General features: G+C 50.6%; 1 protein-coding gene across 1 annotated transcript in view; it reads right to left on the reverse strand.

Moving 5' to 3' along the window:
• DTNB (dystrobrevin beta) overlaps positions 1–20,224 on the reverse strand; it is a 258,375-nt gene that overhangs the window by 194,410 nt on the left and 43,741 nt on the right. The window lies entirely within an intron of this gene.

Here is a 20,224-nt window from a genome sequence, read left to right on the forward strand (position 1 = left end):
CTCGTTTTCTTATTATTCTCAGTACCTTTGGTATGAGAGGCAGAGGAGGGAATACATAAACCGACTGGTACACCCACGGTGTCACTAGAGCGTCCACAGCTAATGCCTGAGGGTCCCTTGACCTGGCGCAATATCTAGTTATTTGTTTAGGCGGGACGCCATCATGTCCACCTGTGGCCTTTCCCAACGGTTTACCAACAGTTGGAAGACTTCTGGATGAAGTCCCCACTCTCCCGGGTGTAGGTCGTGTCTGCTGAGGAAGTCTGCTTCCCAGTTGTCCACTCCCGAAATGAACACTGCTGACAGTGCTAAGACGTGATTCTCCGCCCATCGGAGAATCCTTGTGGCTTCTGCCATCGCCATCCTGCTTCTTGTGCCGCCCTGTCGGTTTACAAGGGCGACTGCCGTGATGTTGTCTGATTGGATCAGTACCGGCTGGTTTTGAAGCAGAGGCCTTGCCGGACTTAGAGCATTGTAAATGGCCCTCAGTTCCAGAATATTTATGTGTAGGGACGACTCCTGACTTTACCAAAGTCCTTGGAAATTTCTTCCCTGTGTGACTGCCCCCCAGCCTCGAAGGCTGGCATCCGTGGTTACCAGGACCCAGTCCTGTATGCCGAATCTGCGGCCCTCTTGAAGATGAGCACTCTGCAGCCACCACAGTAGAGATACCCTGGTCCTTGGAGACAGGGTTATCAGCCGATGCATCTGAAGATGCGATCCCGACCACTTGTCCAAGAGGTCCCACTGAAAGGTTCTTGCATGGAACCTGCCGAATGGAATTTTGCTTAGTAAGAAGCTACCATTTTTCCCAGGACTCGTGTGCAGTGATGCACCGATACCTGTTTTGGTTTCAGGAGGTCTCTGACTAGAGATGACAGCTCCTTGGCTTTCTCCTGCGGGAGAAACACTTTTTTCTGTTCTGTGTCCAGAACCATCCCCAGGAACAGTAGGCGTGTGGTAGGAACCAGCTGTGACTTTGGAATGTATAGAATCCATCCGTGCTGTTGTAGCACTTCCCGAGATAGTGCTACTCCGACCAACAACTGCTCCTTGGACCTTGCCTTTATAAGGAGATCGTCCAAGTACGGGATAATTAAAACTCCCTTTTTTCGAAGGAGTATCATCATTTCTGCCATTACCTTGGTAAAGACCCTCGGTGCCGTGGACAGTCCAAACGGCAGTGTTTGGAATTGGTAATGGCAATCCTGTACCCCAAATCTGAGGTACTCCTGGTGAGGATGGTAAATGGGGACATGTAGGTAAGCATCCTTGATGTCCAGGGATACCATGTAATCCCCCTCCTCCAGGCTTGCAATAACCGCCCTGAGCGATTCCATCTTGAACTTGAATTTTTATGTATGTGTTCAAGGATTTCAAATTTAAAATGGGTCTCACCGAACCGTCCGGTTTCGGTACCACAAACAGTGTGGAATAGTAACCCCGTCCTTGTTGAAGTAGGGGCACCTTGACTATCACCTGCTGGGAATACAGCTTGTGAATTGCCTCTAGCACAGCCTCCCTGCCTGAGGGAGTTGTCGGCAAGGCAGATTTGAGGAAACGGCGGGGGGGAGACTCCTCGAATTCCAGCTTGTACCCCTGAGATACTACTTGAAGGATCCAGGGATCCACCTGTGAGCGATCCCACTGATCGCTGAAATTTTTGAGGCGGCCCCCCACCGTACCTGGCTACGCCTGTGGAGCCCCCGCGTCATGCGGTGGACTCAGAGGAAGCGGGGGAAGAATTTTGATTCTTGGAACTGGCTGACTGGTGCAGCTTTTTCCCTCTTCCCTCGTCTCTGTGTAGAAAGGAAGCGCCTTTGACCCGCTTGCTTTTCTGAAGCCGAAAGGACTGTACCTGATAATACAGTGCTTTCTTAGGCTGTGAGGAAACCTGAGGTAAAAAAATTTCTTCCCAGCTGTTGCTGTGGATACGAGGCCTCACCCTTATAAGGCTCTATGTGCCTTTTAAAGTCAGCATCACCTGTCCAGTGTCGGGTCTCTAATACCCTCCTGACAGAATGGACATTGCATTAATTCTGGATGCCAGCCGGCAAAATATCCCTCTGTGCATCCCTCATATATAAGACGACGTCTTATGTTCGCAAAATAGTATCCCTGTTTGACAGGGTTACAGACCACGCTGCAGCAGCACTATCTGCAGGTCTCAGTCTAGTACCTGAGTGTGTAAATACAGACTTCAGGATAGCCTCCTGCTTTTTATCAGCAGGTACCTTCAAAGTGGCCGTATCCTAAGACGGCAGTGCCACCTTTTTTGACAAACGTGTGAGCGCCTTATCCACCCTAGGGGATATTTCCCAGCGTAACTTATCCTCTGGCGGGAAAGGGTACGCCATCAGTAACTTTTTAGAAATTACCAGTTTCTTATCGAGGGAACCCACGCTTTTTCACACTTCATTCACTCATTTGATGGGGGAACAAAACACTGCCTGCTTTTTCTCCCCAAACATAAAACCCTTTTTTAGTGGTACTTGGGTTAATGTCAGAAATGTGTAACACATTTTTTATTGCCGGGATCATGTAACGGATGTTCCTAGTGGATTGTGTATATGTCTCAACCTCGTCGACACTGGAGTCAGACTCCGTGTCGACATCTGTGTCTGCCATCTGAGGGAGCGGGCGTTTTTGAGCCCCTGATGGCCTTTGAGACGCCTGGGCAGGCGCGGGCTGAAAAGCCGGCTGTCCCATAGCTGTTACGTCATCCAGCCTTTTATGTAAGGAGTTGACACTGTCGGTTTATACCTTCCACCTATCCATCCACTCTGGTGTCGGCCCCACAGGGGGCGACATCACATTTATCGGCATCTGCTCTGCCATCACATAAGCCTCCTCATCAAACGTGTCGACACAGCCGTACCGACACACCGCACACACACAGGGAATGCTCTGACTGAGGACAGGACCCCACACAGCCCTTTGGGGAGACAGAGAGAGAGTATGCCAGCACACACCAGAGCGCTATATAATTTAGGGATTAACACTATATTGAGTGAATTTTTCCCAATAGCTGCTTGTATATACAATATTGCGCCTAAATTTAGTGCCCCCTCTCTCTTTTTAACCCTTTGAGCCTGCAAACTACAGGGGAGAGCCTGGGGAGCTGTCTTCCAGCTATACTGTGAAGAGAAAATGGCGCCAGTGTGCTGAGAGAGATAGCTCCGCCCCTTTTTCGCGGACTTTTCTCCCGCTTTTTTATGGATTCTGGCAGGGGTATTTATCACATATATAGCCTCTGGGGCTATATATTGTGATATATTTGCCAGCCAAGGTGTTTTTATTGCTGCTCAGGGCGCCCCCCCCCCAGCGCCCTGCACCCTCAGTGACCGGAGTGTGAAGTGTGCATGAGGAGCAATGGCGCACAGCTGCAGTGCTGTGCGCTACCTTGGTGAAGACTGATGTCTTCTGCCGCCGATTTTCCGGACCTCTTCTTGCTTCTGGCTCTGTAAGGGGGACGGCGGCGCGGCTCCGGGAACGAACACCAAGGCCAGTTCCATGCGGTCGATCCCTCTGGAGCTAATGGTGTCCAGTAGCCTAAGAAGCCCAAGCTAGCTGCAAGCAGGTAGGTTCGCTTCTTCTCCCCTTAGTCCCTCGATGCAGTGAGCCTGTTGCCAGCAGGTCTCACTGTAAAATAAAAAACCTAAAATAAACTTTCTTTCTAGGAGCTCAGGAGAGCCCCTAGTGTGCATCCAGCTCGGCCGGGCACAGAAATCCAACTGAGGCTTGGAGGAGGGTCATAGTGGGAGGAGCCAGTGCACACCAGGTAGTCTAAAAGATTTCTTTTAGTTGTGCCCAGTCTCCTGCGGAGCCGCTATTCCCCATGGTCCTTACGGAGTTCCCAGCATCCACTAGGACGTCAGAGAAAACTTGAATTTCCAGCTGTAGCTGTGGAGACCAGGTCCGAGAGACCCTCCCCGAACTATTCCTCACCCCTGTAAGGTAAAACCTCCATATGCCTTTTTGAGTCGGCATCACCTGTCCATTGCCGAGTCCACAGGACCCTTCTGGCCGAAATCGACATAGCGTTTATTCTAGAACCCAAAAGACTAATGTCTCTTTGAGCATCTCTCATATATAGGATAGCATCTTTAATATGCCCCAGGGTCAATAAAATAGTATCCTTATCTAGGGTATCAATCTCCTCAGATAAGGTATCCGTCCATGCTGCTACAACACTACATACCCAGGCCGACGCAATTGCCGGTCTTAGTAAGGTACCTGAATGTGTATAAATGGACTTCAGGGTAACCTCCTGTTTGCGATCAGCAGCATCTTTGAGGGTAGCCGTATCCTGTGACGGCAGGGCTACCTTCTTGGATAAGCGTGTTAAAGCTTTGTCCACCCTAGGGGAGGATTCCCATCGTAACCTGTCCGTTGGCGGGAAAGGATACGCCATAAGAATCCGTTTGGAAATCTGCAGTTTTTTATCTGGAGATTCCCAAGCCTTTTCACATAACTCATTCAGTTCGTGTGAGGGGGAAAGGTTACCTCCGGCTTCTTTCCCTTATACATATGCACCCTCTTGTCCGGGACTGGGATTTCCTCCGTGATGTGCAAAACGTCTTTTATTGCTATAATCATATATCGAAGAGACTTGGGGGGTCATTCCGAGTTGTTCGCTCGTTATTTTTTTGTCGCAACGGAGCGAATAGTCGCTACTGCGCATGCGCAATGTCCGCAGTGCGACTGCGTCAAGTAAATTTGCTATGCAATTAGGAATTTTACTCACGGCATTACGAGGTTTTTTCTTCGTTCTGGTGATCGTAATGTGATTGACAGGAAGTGGGTGTTTCTGGGCGGAAACTGGCCGTTTTATGGGTGTGTGTGAAAAAACGCTACCATTTCTGGGAAAAACGCGGGAGTGGCTGGAGAAACGGAGGAGTGTCTGGGCGAACGCTGGGTGTGTTTGTGACGTCAAACCAGGAACGACAAGCACTGAACTGATCGCACTGGCAGAGTAAGTTTGGAGCTACTCAGAAACTGCTAAGAAGTGTCTATTCGCAATTCTGCTAATCTTTCGTTCGCAATTTTACTATGCTAAGATTCACTCCCAGTAGGCGGCGGCTTAGCGTGTGCAAAGCTGCTAAAAGCAGCTTGCGAGCAAACAACTCGGAATGACCCCCATAGCCAATTTTGGCTGTAACTTTGCATCATCGTAATCGACCATGGAGTCAGAATCCGTGTCGGTATCTGTGTAAACAATCTGGGATAGTGGACGCTTTTGAGACCCTGACGGTCCCTGCAACATAGGGTCAGGCATGGGTTGAGACCCTGACTGTCCCAATGCATCAGCCTTGTCAAATCTTTTATGCAAGGAATTAACATTATCATTTAAAACCTTCCACATATCCATCCAATCAGGTGTCGGCGCCGCCGGCGGAGACACCACATTCATTTGCTCCCGCTCCTCTCCCACATAGCCTTCCTCCTCAGACATGTCGACACAAGCGTACCGACACACCACACACACAGGGAATGTTCTTTCTGGAGACAGTTCCCCCACAAGGCCTTTTGGAGAGACAGAGAGAGAGTATTCCAGCACACACCCCAGCGCTATATAACCCAGGAATAACACAGTAACTTAATGTTAACCCAGTAGCTGCTGTAAGTATAGTTTTTGCGCCTAATTATGTGCCCCCCCTCTCTTTCCAACCCTCTTCTACCGTGTATCTGCAGGGGAGAGCCTGGGGAGTTTCCACTCAGCGGTGCTATGGAGAAAAAATGACGCTGGTGAGTGCTGAGGGAGAAGCCCCGCCCCCTCGGCGGCGGGCTTCTGTCCCGCTTAAAATGTAATTTCTGGCGGGGGCTCTTACATATATACAGTGCCCAGCTGTATATATGTTTATTTTTGCCATATGAGGTCCCAAATGCTGCCCAGGGCCCCCCTCCCCCTGCGCCCTGCACCCTAACAGTGACCGGAGTATGTGTAGGTGTGTGTGGAGCAATGGCGCACAGCTGCAGTGCTGTGCGTTACCACCCGTGAAGAACACAAAGTCTTCTGCCGCCTGAAGTCTTCTTTGCTTCTCATACTCACCCGGCTTCTGTCTTCCGGCTCTGCGAGGGGGACGGCGGCGCGACTCTGGGACCGGACGGCGAGGGTGAGATCCTGCGTACCGATCCCTCTGGAGCTAATGGTGTCCAGTAGCCTAAGAAGCAGGACCTATCTTCAGAGAGTAGGGCTGCTTCTCTCCCCTCTGTCCCACGATGCAGGGAGTCTGTTGCCAGCAGATCTCCCTGAAAATAAAAAACCTAACAAAATACTTTCTCTCAGCAAGCTCAGGATAGCTCACTGAAAAGCAGCCAGCTCGTCTGGGCACAGTATCAAACTGAGGTCTGGAGGAGAGGCATAGAGGGAGGAGCCAGTGCACACCAGGAACTAGATTCTTTCTTAAAGTGCCCATGTCTCCTGCGGAGCCCGTCTATCCCCATGGTCCTTACGGAGTCCCCAGCATCCACTAGGACGTTAGAGAAATAAATATATATAGATAGATAGATAGATAGATAGATAGATAGATAGATAGATATATGTGCCTACTGAATATTGAAATGAGTTAAAGTATAGTCAAATGAGTCAAATGTCACCTTATTTGCCCCCCCTTTGGAATAATTGATTAATAAATCTGATTACACTGGCACAGAAGAAACATTTGCTTTTTTTTGCAGAAAAATAGGATTTTGGTTACCTACCGGTAAATCCTTTTTTCTCGTAGTCCGTAGAGGACGCTGGGGTCCATATTAGTACCATGGGGTATAGACGGGTCCACCAGGAGCCATTGGCACTTTAAGAGTTTAATAGTGTGGGCTGGCTCCTCCCTCTTTGCCCCTCCTACCAGACTCAGTCTAGAAACTGTGCCCGAGGAGACGACATACTTCGAGAGAAGGAATTACACAGATAGTGGCGAGATTCATACCAGCTCCCACAACAGGCAAATCCGGCCAACATGCCGGAAAACTCAGCACCAGCTGAAACAGTAAATAACGCAGAACTTACCTAGGAACCAGGCAGTAGTGAACTATAAAACCAAAGCAGGAAAACGCAGCGCTGGGCGGGCGCCCAGCATCCTCTACGGCCTACGAGAAAAGGATTTACCGGTAGGTAACCAAAATCTTATTTTCTCTTACGTCCTAGAGGATGCTGGGGACCATATTAGTACCATGGGGATGTACCAAAGCTCCCAGTACGGGAGGGAGAGCGCGGAGGCTCCTGCAACACTGCTTGACCAAACTTGAGGTCATCAGAGGCCAAAGTATCGAACTTGTAAAACTTGGCAAACGTGTTCGACCCTGACCAAGTAGCTGCCCGGCAGAGTTGTACCGCCGAGACACCGCGGGCAGTAGAGTGGTCCTTTACAGATTTCGGACACGGCAATCCTGCCGTGGAATAGGCATGCTGGATAGTGAACCTGATCCAGCGTGAAATCGACTGCTTAGAAGCAGGACACCCAATTTTCTTGGGATCATAGAAGACAAACTGAGAGTCACTTTTCCTATGACGAGCCGTCCTCTTCACGTAAATCTTCAAAGTCCTCACTACATCCAAGGCCTTTGTTGTAATTGAGGAGTCAGTAGCCACTGGCACCACAATAGGTTGGTTGATATGAAAAGCCGACACAACCTTAGGCAGGAACTGTGGACGAGTCCTAAGTTCCGTCCTGTCCTCATGGAAGATCAGATAGGGGCTTTTACAAGATAAGGCCCCCAATTCCGACACGCGTCGTGCAGAAGCCAAGGCCAACAAGGTGACCGCCTTCCACGTGAGAAACTTGAGATCAGCCTCCTGTAGTGGCTCAAACCAAGCAGATTGCAGGAACTGCAATACCGCATCAAGATCCCATGGCGCCGTAGGTGCCACAAAGGGAGGCTGGATGTGCAGAACCCATTTCAAAAAGGTCTGAACCTCAGGAAGAACAGCCAATTGTTTTTGGAAGAAGATGGACAAAGCAGAGATCTGGACCTTTATGGAGCCCAATCTCAGTCCCATATCCACCCCTGCTTGCAGGAAAAGGAGAAAACGTCCAAGTTGAAACTCCACGGCCGGAAACTTTTTGGCCTCACACCAAGAAACATTGGCCCTCATTCCGAGTTGATCGGTCGCAAGGCGATTTTAGCAGAGTTACACACGCTAAGCCGCCGCCTACTGGGAGTGAATCTTAGCTTCTTAAAATTGCGACCGATGTATTCGCAATATTGCGATTACTAACTACTTAGCAGTTTCAGAGTAGCTCCAGACTTACTCTGCCTGTGCGATCATTTCAGTGCTTGTCGTTCCTGGTTGACGTCACAAACACACCCAGCGTTCGCCCAGGCACTCCCACCGTTTCCCCGGCCACTCCTGCGTTTTTTCCGGAAACGGTAGCGTTTTCAGCCACACGCCCCTGAAATGCCGTGTTTCCGCCCAGTAACACCCATTTCCTGTCAATCACATTACGATCGCCGGAGCGAAGAAAAAGCCGTGAGTAAAAATACTTTCATCATAGTAAAGTTACTTGGCGCAGTCGCAGTGCGAACATTGCGCATGCGTACTAAGCGGATTTTCACTGCGATGCGATGAAAAATACCGAGCGAACAACTCGGAATGAGGGCCATATTTCTTCCAAATGCGATGGTAATGTTTAGACGTTACCCCCTTCCTGGCCTGTATCAGGGTAGGAATGACCTCACTCGGGATACCTTTCCGAGCTAAGATCTGGCGTTCAACCGCCATGCCGTCAAACATGGCCACGGTAAGTCTTGATAAGCAAACGGCCCTTGCAGGAGAAGATCCTTCCGAAGAGGTAAAGGCCGTGGATCTTCCAACAGAAGATCCAGTAGATCCGCGTACCAAGCACTCCTTGGCCAGTCCGGAGCAATGAGGATTGCCAGAACCTTTGTTCTTCTCACGAGCTGAAGAACCTTTGGAATCAGAGGAAGTGGAGGGAACACATACACTAACTTGAACACCCACGGTGTTACCAGTGCGTCCACCGCCACTGCCTGTGGGTCTCTTGACCTGGAACAGTGCCTCCGTAGCTTCTTGTTGAGGCGGGAGGCCATCATGTCTATGTGAGGAACCCCCCACCAACCGGTTACCTCCTCGAACACCTCCGGATGGAGGCCCCACTCCCCTGGATGGAAATCGTGTCTGCTGAGGAAGTCTGCTTCCCAGTTGTCTACGCCCGGAATGAAGATTGCCGACATCGCCACCGCGTGCCTTTCTGCCCAGATGAGGATTTTTGACACCTCTGACATGGCAGCCCTGCTCTTCGTTCCGCCTTGTCGGTTTATGTAGGCCACTGTGGTCACATTGTCCGACTGCTCCTGAACAGCCCGATCCTGTGTGCTGCTTGCCGAAGGGCGTTGTACATGACCCTGAGTTCCAGGATGTTTACTGGCAGAAGTGATTCTTGATCCGACCATCGTCCCTGAAAGGTTTCCCCCAGAGCGACTGCTCCCCAACCACTTAGACTTGCATCTGTGGTTAAAAGGATCCAGTCCTGAATTCCGAACCTTCACCCTTCCAGAAGGAGCGGAAGTTGTAGCCACCAGAGGAGAGAAATCCTGGCTTTCAGAGAGCATTTGTAGGTGAGAGCCCGACCACTGGTCCAAGAGGTCCAGCCGAAAAGGACGAGCATGAAACCTGCCGTACGGCAGAGCCTCGTAGGCGGCAACCATCTTCCCCAGAAGGCGTATGCATTGATGAACCGATACCCGGGTAGGCTTTAGGACATCCCGGACCATTGTTTGAATCACCAACGCTTTCTCCACCGGGAGAAACACCCTCTGCACTTCCGTGTCGAGAATCATTCCCAGGAAAGACAGCCGCCTTGTCGGCTCCAGATGAGACTTTGGAAGGTTCAGGATCCAACCGTGTTTCCTGAGCAGCTGTGTCGTGAGCGCGATGGACCGCAACAACCTTTCCCTGTACAACGACTTGATCAGGAGATCGTCCAGATAAGGAATTATGTTCACCTCCTGTTTGCGGAGGAGAACCATCATCTCCGCCATCACCTTGGTGAAGATCCTCGGTGCAGTGGAGAGGCCAAACGGTAGCGCCTGGAACGGATAGTGATCGTCCATCAGTGCAAACCTGAGATATGCCTGATGCGGCGCCCAAATGGGAATGTGGAGGTAAGCATCCTTGATGTCCAGAGACACCAGGAACTCCCCCTCCGTCAGTCCTGAGATGACAGCTCTCAAGAGATTCCATCTTGAATTTGAACTCCCTGAGATAAGGATTCAAAGACTCAAAGTTTAGAATAGGCCATACCGAACCATCCGGTTTTGGTACCACAAAAAGGTTTGAATAATAACCCTTGTTCTACTGCTGAATTGGGACCGGAAAAACAACGACCTCTGACATCACCAATTTTCTGATGGCCTCCAGAAGAATTGTCCTGTCTGCCAGCAGGGCTGGCAAGCCTGACTTGAAGAAACGGTGAGGCGGAGGATCTTGAAACTCCAGTCTGTACCCTCTGGACACTATATCCAGGACCCAGGGGTCCAGACCCGACGACACCCAGACTTGGCTGAACTGCCGGAGTCTTGCCCCCACCTGACCCTCCTCCAGGCCTAGCTGTCCACCGTCATGCGGAGGACTTAGGGGCATCAGAAGCGGGCTTCTGGGTCTGGGAACCTGCGGGAGCAGGTTTCTTTACTTTGGCACGACCACCTCTGAAGAAGGTGTTCGAAGGCGTATTCTTTCTAGGCCTCGCGGGCCGAAAGGACTGTGACGTGGCTGATGAAAAAGGCTTCTTCGTAGCTGGTGCAGCTGAGGGGAGAAAAGGAGACTTACCCGCGGTAGCCGTGGCAATCCACGCATACAGCGCCTCCCCAAAGAGAGCCTGACCTTTGTATGGTAGTCCCTCCACACACTTTTCCTGGATTCCACGTCCGCAGACCAGTTGCGCAGCCAGAGACCCCTGCGAGCCGAGACGGACATGGAGGAGATCCCCGCAGCTATGGAACCCAGGTCCTTCATGGAATCCACCAGGAACCCTGCAGAATCCTGAATATTACGTAAAAATAAATCAACGTCACCTTTATCCAGCGTAGTCGATTCCTCCTGCTGAGTGATTGACCACCTGGCAATAGCTTTAGCAATCCAAGCACAGGCTATAGTAGGCCGCAATATAGCCCCTGAAGCCGTGTAAATGGATTTCAGCGTAGCATCCACCTTGCAATCTGCCGGGTCCTTTAACGCGGTAGATCCTGGGACCGGTAACACCACCTGTTTGGACAGCCTGGAGACAGAGGCGTCGACTATCGGTGGGGACTCCCATCTCTTCCTATCTTCCTCTGGGAAGGGAAAAGCCACCAAGACCCACTTGGGAATCTGGAATTTATTTTCCGAAGTTTCCCATGCCTTTTCAAAGATAGCATTTTATTCTTTGGATGCCGGGAAGGTGAGGGGGTGCTTCTTATTATCTGTAAAGAAGGCCTCCTCCACCTGTTCCGGAGCTGTGTCCGAAATGTGTAAAACATCCCTAACAGCCTCAATCATCAACTGCACACCCTTGGCAAGTGATGCTGTTCCCCTCGACACATCCCCGTCACCGTCTGCAGCGTCAGAGTCGGTGTCCGTGTCATCCTGCATAATTGCAAGTGCCCATTTGTGAGAATGTACCGCAGGGGACCCCGAGGAGGCAGTATCAGACCATACAACCATAGAGGACTGGAGGACCTGAGTGGCATGCTCAGTCCTAGCAACTCTATCAGAAATCTGATAAATAGTCCCCCTTCAGAGAGACTAACCATTCTGGCTCTCTAGCTGGGATCTGTGCTAAAACAGTGCAATCCTGATTATATGGAATGGAGTCTTCCTGGGAAGACAAATCCTCTGCAGCATATGAAACATTGTCCCTCGACATGTTGTCACACACCCTCAAACACCCCACAAACACACAGGGGACAAGGCAGACAGAGTTTCCCCCCAAGAATGGCAGAGAGACACAGAGATTGCAGCCAACCCACATAAAGCGCTATTAGAGGTATAGGGAGACCCTAAACCAGCGCTGACTGTGTCCCTTAATAGGTGACACAGCCTTTACACAGCCTCCCCTCCCTTCTATAACCCCCTGGTACCGTACAGATAGCTGGAGTCGTGCAGGAGGGACCTGTGCATTCACTGGCAGTGAGCTGCAGGCTGAAAAATGGCGCTGAACACTGCTGGGTCCGCTCTGAGGAGAAGATCCGCCCCCTCAATGGTGCCATCTTCCCGCTCAATGAAGATTATACTGGCCGGAAGAATTTACGCTGGCCTGGATCCACAGACCCCGACAGGCTGCTTGTGGTCAGTGTAGGGTCCGGAGCTGGCCCAGGGCGCCCCCCCAGCACCGCACCACCGCTGAGCCTTCCAGGAGCGCGGTTAAGACTGCGCTCCTACCCTCTAGCCGCCTTCTTCACACTGTCCCCCCGCTTGCAAGGGGGGACAGTGACTCACTCGCCATCTTCAGCTCCCTGAGGGGGTGGCGGCTGGCTGCCGGGGCGAGCGTTCCCCTGCGGCGGGGCGTGATCAGACCCCTCTGGAGCTCAATGTCCAGTCAGCGGGAGCAGTGGCTCAAGACCCCGCAGGGCGGATAATGCAGGGAGGCTGTCGCAAGCAGCCTCCCTGTAAAAAAAAAAAAAAAACTCTGAAATAAAGAAAATAAACTTTTCCTAAGAGAACTCTGTAGAGCTTCCCTAGCTGTGACTGTTTCCTCCGGGCACATTTTCTAAACTGAGTCTGGTAGGAGGGGCATAGAGGAGCCAGCCCACACTATTAAACTCTTAAAGTGCCAGTGGCTCCTGGTGGACCCGTCTATACCCCATGGTACTAATATGGACCCCAGCATCCTCTAGGACATAAGAGAAATGTGTCTTAATCACAACGTAATGTGACTAGGACGCACCAGGAGACTGCGCTGAGTAATGTGATATATGACACCTGTATACTGTGTGTGACTGAGGCTGTATACGGAGCGATTTAATGAAACTGTAAGTTTGCGCAATGAAATGGTGTATGAGGTTTAATGTGGAAAAATGTAAAGTTATGCACTTTGGGACTAAGAATAAACATGCAACCTACCAATTAAATGGGGGAAAAATAGGGGAAACGGTATTAGAAAAGGATTTGAGGTTGTTCATTGAAGATAGATTTAGCAGCAACACACAGTGGGTGTCATTCCGAGTTGTTCGCTCGTTGCCGATTTTCGCAACGGAGCGATTAAGGCGAAAATGTGCATGCGCTAAGTATTTTAGCACAAAACTTAGTAGATTTACTCACGTGCGAACGAAGAATTTCCATCGTTGAAGTGATCGTAGTGTGATTGACAGGAAGTGGGTGTTTCTGGGCGGAAACTGGCCGTTTTCTGGGAGTGTGCGGAAAAACGCAGGCGTGCCAGGATAAAACGCGGGAGTATCTGGAGAAACGGGGGAGTGGCTGTCCGAACGCAGGGCGTGTTTGTGACATCAAACCAGGAACGAAACGGGCTGAGCTGATCGCAGTGTAGGAGTAAGTCTGGAGCTACTAAGAAACTGCTAAGAATTTTCTATTCGCAATTCTGCTAATCTTTCGTTCGCAATTCTGCTAAGCGAAGATACACTCCCAGAGGGCGGCGGCCTAGCGTGAGCAATGCTGCTAAAAGCAGCTAGCGAGCGATCAACTCGGAATGACCCCCAGTGTCAAAGTGAAGCAACAAACGCAAATAAGGTGTTAGCATGCATTATAAGGGGAACTGATACAAAGGATGAGAGCATAATCCTTCCACTGTACAAATCATTGGTACGGCCGCATCATGAGTATTGTGTACAGTTCTGGGCACCGCACTATAAAAGAGACATATTAGCACTTGAAAAGGTTCAGAGGCGAGCCACGAAATTGATTAAGGGGTTGGAGACACTGAACAGGAGAGGCTTTCTAGGTTAGGTATGTTTACACTAGAAATGAGACGACTAAGAGGAGATATAATTAATATTTATAAATATATAAAGGGGCAATATGCGGAGCTATTATGTGAGTTGTTTATTAGGAGACCTCTACACAAAACGTGCGGACACCCAGTAAGGCTTGAGGAGAGGATATTTCATACTCAGCGCAGGAAGGGATTCTTCACTGTAAGGGCAATACGAATGTGGAAAACACTGCCAGAGAAGGGTGTAATGGCAGACTCAGTCAATGCGTTAAAAAAATAAGATTTTACTCACCGGTAAATCTATTTCTCGTAGTCCGTAGTGGATGCTGGGGACTCCGTAAGGACCATGGGGAATAGACGGGCTCCGCAGGAGACTGGGCACTCTAAGAAAGAATTAGTACTACTGGTGTGCACTGGCTCCTCCCTCTATGCCCCTCCTCCAGACCTCAGTTAAGGAAACTGTGCCCGGAAGAGCTGACATTACAAGGAAAGGATTTTGGAATCCAAGGTAAGACTCATACCAGCCACACCAATCACACCGTATAACTTGTGATAACTATACCCAGTTAACAGTATGAACAACAACAGAGCATCAAACAACGGATGCCAACATAACATAACCCATTATTAAGCAATAACTATATACACGTATTGCAGAAAGTCCGCACTTGGGACGGGCGCCCAGCATCCACTACGGACTACGAGAAATAGATTTACCGGTGAGTAAAATCTTATTTTCTCTAACGTCCTAGTGGATGCTGGGGACTCCGTAAGGACCATGGGGATTATACCAAAGCTCCCAAACGGGCGGGAGAGTGCGGATGACTCTGCAGCACCGAATGGGCAAACACAAGGTCCTCCTCAGCCAGGGTATCAAACTTATAGAACTTTGCAAAGGTGTTCGAACCCGACCAAGTAGCTGCTCGGCAAAGCTGTAATGCCGAGACCTCTCGGGCAGCCGCCCAAGAAGAACCCACTTTCCTTGTGGAATGGGCTTTTACTGATTTTGGATGCGGCAATCCAGCCGCAGAATGAGCATGCTGTATCGTGTTACAGATCCAGCGAGTAATGGTTTGCTTTGAAGCAGGAGCACCCAGCTTGTTGGATGCATACAGGATAAACAGCGAATCAGTTTTCCTGACTCCAGCCGTCCTGGCTACATAAATCTTCAAATCCCTGACTACATCAAGCAACTTGGAATCCTCCAAGTCACGAGTAGCCGCAGGCACCACAATAGGTTGGTTAAAATGAAAAGATGACACCACCTTCGGCAGAAATTGCGGACGAGTCCGTAATTCTGCCCTGTCCATATGGAAAACCAGATAGGGGCTTTTACATGACAAAGCCGCCAATTCTGACACACGCCTAGCCGAAGCTAAGGCCAATAGCATGACCACTTTCCACGTGAGATATTTTAACTCCACGGTCTTAAGTGGCTCAAACCAGTGAGATTTTAGGAAACTCAACACCACGTTGAGATCCCAAGGCGCCACTGGTAGCACAAAAGGGGGTTGAATATGCAGCACTCCCTTAACAAACGTCTGAACCTCAGGAAGTGAAGCCAGTTCCTTTTGAAAGAAAATGGATGGGGCCGAAATCTGGACCTTTATGGACCCCAATTTTAAGCCCATAGTTACTCCTGACTGTAGGAAGTGCAGGAACCGGCCCAGCTGGAATTCCTCTGTAGGGGCCTTCCTGGCCTCACACCAAGCAACGTATTTTCGCCATATACGGTGATAATGTTTTGCTGTCACGTCCTTCCTAGCCTTTATTAGCGTAGGAATAACTTCATCCGGAATGCCTTTTTCCGCTAGGATCCGGCGTTCAACCGCCATGCCGTCAAACGCAGCCGCAGTAAGTCTTGGAATAGACAGGGCCCCTGTTGCAACAGGTCCTGTCTGAGAGGCAGAGGCCATGGGTCCTCTGTGAGCATTTCTTGCAGTTCCGGGTACCAAGTCCTTCTTGGCCAATCCGGGACAATGAGTATTGTTCTCACTCCTCTTTTTCTTACGATTCTCAGCACCTTGGGTATGAGAGGAAGAGGAGGAAACACATAGACCGACTGGAACACCCACGGTGTTACTAGTGCGTCCACAGCTATCGCCTGAGGGTCTCTTGACCTGGCGCAATACCTTTGTAGCTTTGTGTTGAGGCGGGATGCCATCATGTCCACCTGTGGCAGTTCCCATCGATTTGCAATCTGTGTGAAGACTTCTTGATGAAGTCCCCACTCTACCGGGTGGAGGTCGTGCCTGCTGAGGAAGTCTGCTTCCCAGTTGTCCACTCCCGGAATGAACACTGCTGACAGTGCTTGCACGTGATTCTCCGCCCAACGAAGAATCCTGGTGGCTTCCGCCATCGCCACCCTGCTTCTTGTGCCGCCATGGCGGTTTACATGAGCCACTGCGGTGACGTTGTCTGACTGAATTAGCACCGGTTGGTTGCGAAGCAGAGGCTCCGCTTGACTCAGGGCGTTGTATATGGCCCTTAGTTCCAGGATATTGATGTGCAGACAAGCCTCCTGACTTGACCACAGCCCTTGGAAGTTTCTTCCCTGAGTGACTGCCCCCCATCCTCGGAGGCTTGCATCCGTGGTCACCAGGACCCAGTCCTGTATGCCGAACCTGCGGCCCTCGAGAAGGTGAGCACTCTGCAGCCACCACAGAAGAGACACCCTGGCCCTGGGGTATAGGGTGATCAGCCGATGCATCTGAAGATGCGATCCGGACCACTTGTCCAACAGATCCCACTGAAAGGTCCTCGCATGGAACCTGCCGAAGGGAATGGCTTCGTATGAGGCCACCATCTTTCCCAGGACTCGCGTGCAGTGATGCACCGACATCTGTTTTGGTTTTAAGAGGTCTCTGACCAGAGTCACGAGCTCCTGAGCTTTCTCCGCCGGGAGAAACACCTTCTTCTGGTCCGTGTCCAGAATCATGCCCAGGAAGGGCAGACGAGTCGTAGGGATCAGTTGCGACTTTGGAATATTCAAAATCCAGCCGTGCTGTTGCAACACTTCCTGAGAGTGTGCTACGCTGATCAGCAACTGCTCTCTGGACCTCGCCTTTATGAGGAGATCGTCCAAGTATGGGATAACTGTGACACCTTGCTTTCGAAGGAGCACCATCATTTCCGCCATTACCTTGGTAAATATTCTCGGTGCCGTGGAGAGACCAAACGGCAACGTCTGGAATAGGTAATGACAGTCCTGTACCACAAATCTGAGGTACTCCTGATGAGGTGGATAAATGGGGACATGCAGGTAAGCATCCTTTATGTCCAGAGACACCATAAAATCCCCCTCTTCCAGGCTTGCAATGACCGCTCTGAGCGATTCCATCTTGAACAGGTAAATGTTCAGGGATTTTAAATTCAATATGGGTCTGACCGAACCGTCCGGTTTCGGAACCACAAACATTGTGGAATAGTAACCCCTTCCCTGTTGAGGGAGGGGAACCTGTACCACCACCTGCTGGAGATATAATTTGTGAATTGCCGCTAACACTACTTCCCTTTCTATGGGGGAAGCAGGCAGGGCTGATTTCAGGTAACGGCAGGGGGGGGCATCACTTCGAATTCCAGCTTGTATCCCTGAGACACAATCTGTATAGCCCAGGGATCCACCTGTGAGCGAACCCACTGGTGGCTGAATTTTCGGAGACGCGCCCCCACCGCTCCCGGCTCCACCTGTGGAGCCCCAGCGTCATGCGGTGGATTTAGTGGAAGCCGGGGAGGACTTCTGTTCCTGGGAACTAGCTGTATGGTGCAGCTTCTTTCCTCTACCCCTGCCTCTGGCAAGAAAGGATGCACCTCTGACTTTCTTGCCTTTTTGTGATCGAAAGGACTGCATTTGGTAATACGGTGCTTTCTTAGGCTGTGAGGGAATATATGGCAAAAAATTTGACTTCCCAGCCGTAGCTGTGGAAACTAGGTCCGAGAGACCGTCCCCAAACAATTCCTCACCCTTATAGGGTAAAACCTCCATGTGCTTTTTAGAGTCGGCATCACCTGTCCATTGCCGAATCCACAGGACCCTTCTGGCAGAAATCAACATTGCATTTATTCTAGAGCCCAGTAGGCAAATGTCCCACTGGGCATCCCTCATATATAGGACAGCGTCTTTTATATGCCCCAGGGTCAGTAAAATGGTATCCTTGTCCAAGGTATCTAGTTCCTCAGACAGAGTATCTGTCCATGCTGCTACAGCACTACACATCCAGGCCGACGCAATTGCCGGCCGCAGTATGGTACCTGAATGTGTATAAACAGACTTCAGGATACCTTCCTGCTTCCTATCTGCAGGATCCTTTAGGGAGGCCGTATCCTGTGACGGCAGGGCCACCTTCTTAGATAAGCGTGTCAGAGCTTTGTCTACCCTAGGGGAGGATTCCCAGCGCATCCTGTCCGTTGGCGGGAAAGGATACGCCATAAGTAACCTTTTGGAAATCAGCACTTTCCTATCAGGAGAATCCCAAGCTTTTTCACATAACTCATTTAACTCATGTGAAGGGGGAAAAGTCACCTCTTGCTTTTTCTCCCCAAACATATAAACCCTCTTGTCGGGGACAGGGTTTACCTCTGATATGTGCAATACATCCTTTATTGCTACAATCATGTAGCGGATGGCTTTAGCCATTTTAGGCTGCAATTTTGCATCATCGCCATCGACACTGGAGTCAGAATCCGTGTCGATATCTGTGTCAACAATTTGGGATAGTGGGAGCTTCTGAGACCCTGACGGCCTCTGCGCTGTAGGATCAGGCATGGGCTGAGACCCCGACTGTCCCAAGGCTTCAGCTTTATCTAACCTTTTATGCAAGGAGTTTACATTATCATTTAACACCTTCCACATATCCATCCAATCAGGTGTCGGCGCCGTCGGCGGAGACACCTCATTCATCTGCACCTGCTCTGTCCCCACATAGCCCTCCACGTCAAACATGTCGACACAAGCGTACCAACACACCACACACACACACAGGGGATGCTCTATATGAGGACAGGACCCCCACAAGGCCTTTTGGAGAGACAGAGAGAGAGTATGCCAGCACACACCCCAGCGCTATATGACCCAGGAATCACACAGTAACTTAGTGTTTACCCAGTAGCTGCTGTATATATGATTATTGCGCTAAATTTATGTGCCCCCCCTCTCTTTTTACCCTCTTTGTATCGTGCTTCTGCAGGGGAGAGCCTGGGGAGCTTCCTCTCAGCGGAGCTGTGGAGAGAAAATGGCGCTGGTGAGTGCTGAGGAAGAAGCCCCGCCCCCTTGGTGTAAAAAATGGCGGGGGCTCATGCAAATATACAGTGCCCAGCTGTATATATGCTGCTTTTTGCCAAGAAGTACTCAATTGCTGCCCAGGGCGCCCCCCCCTGCGCCCTGCACCCTACAGTGACCGGAGTGTGTGGGCTAGTGTGGGAGCAATGGCGCACAGCTGCAGTGCTGTGCGCTACCTCATATGAAGACAGGAGTCTTCTGCCGCCGATTTTGACGTCTTCTTGTTTCACCCGCAGGCTTCTGTCTTCTGGCTCTGCGAGGGGGACGGCGGCGCGGCTCCGGGAACGGACGACCAAGGTTAAGTTCCTGTGTTCGAACCCTTTGGAGCTAATGGTGTCCAGTAGCCTAAGAAGCGCAACCTAGCCGCAGTTAGTAGGTCTGCTTCTCTCCCCTCAGTCCCTCGTAGCAGAGAGTCTGTTGCCAGCAGAAGCTCTCTGAAAATAAAAAACCTAACAAAATACTTTCTTATTAGCAAGCTCAGGAGAGCTCACTAAAAGCACCCAGCTCTGGCCGGGCACAGATTCTAACTGAGGTCTGGAGGAGGGGCATAGAGGGAGGAGCCAGTGCACACCAGTAGTACTAATTATTTCTTAGAGTGCCCAGTCTCCTGCGGAGCCCGTCTATTCCCCATGGTCCTTACGGAGTCCCCAGCATCCACTAGGACGTTAGAGAAAATGGGTTAGATAAATTTCTAATGGATAAAGATATACGAGCATATAGCCTTTATCCTAAATAGAATAGGGAATGTAATATAATTCAGGTTGAACTCGATGGACTGCTGGTCGTTTTTCAAGAGAGGGTGAGAGAGAGAGGGAGAGGGTGAGAGAGAGAGGGTGGGAGGAGAGACAGAGGAGAGAGAGAGACACAGAGAAGGAGATAGAGAGGGAGGGAGGAGAGAGAGAAGGTGAGAGGAGAGAGAGACAGAGAAGGAGAGAGGGAGTGGGGGAGCAGAGAGAGACAGAGAAGGAGGGAGAGGGTGGGAGGAGAGAGAGAAGGAGAGAGAGAGGGAGTGGGGAGGAGAGAGGGAGAGAAGTAGAGAGGGAGAGGGTGGGAGGAGAGA

The sequence above is a fragment of the Pseudophryne corroboree genome, chromosome 4 (assembly GCF_028390025.1).
Source record: "Pseudophryne corroboree isolate aPseCor3 chromosome 4, aPseCor3.hap2, whole genome shotgun sequence".
Lineage (NCBI taxonomy): Eukaryota > Metazoa > Chordata > Amphibia > Anura > Myobatrachidae > Pseudophryne > Pseudophryne corroboree.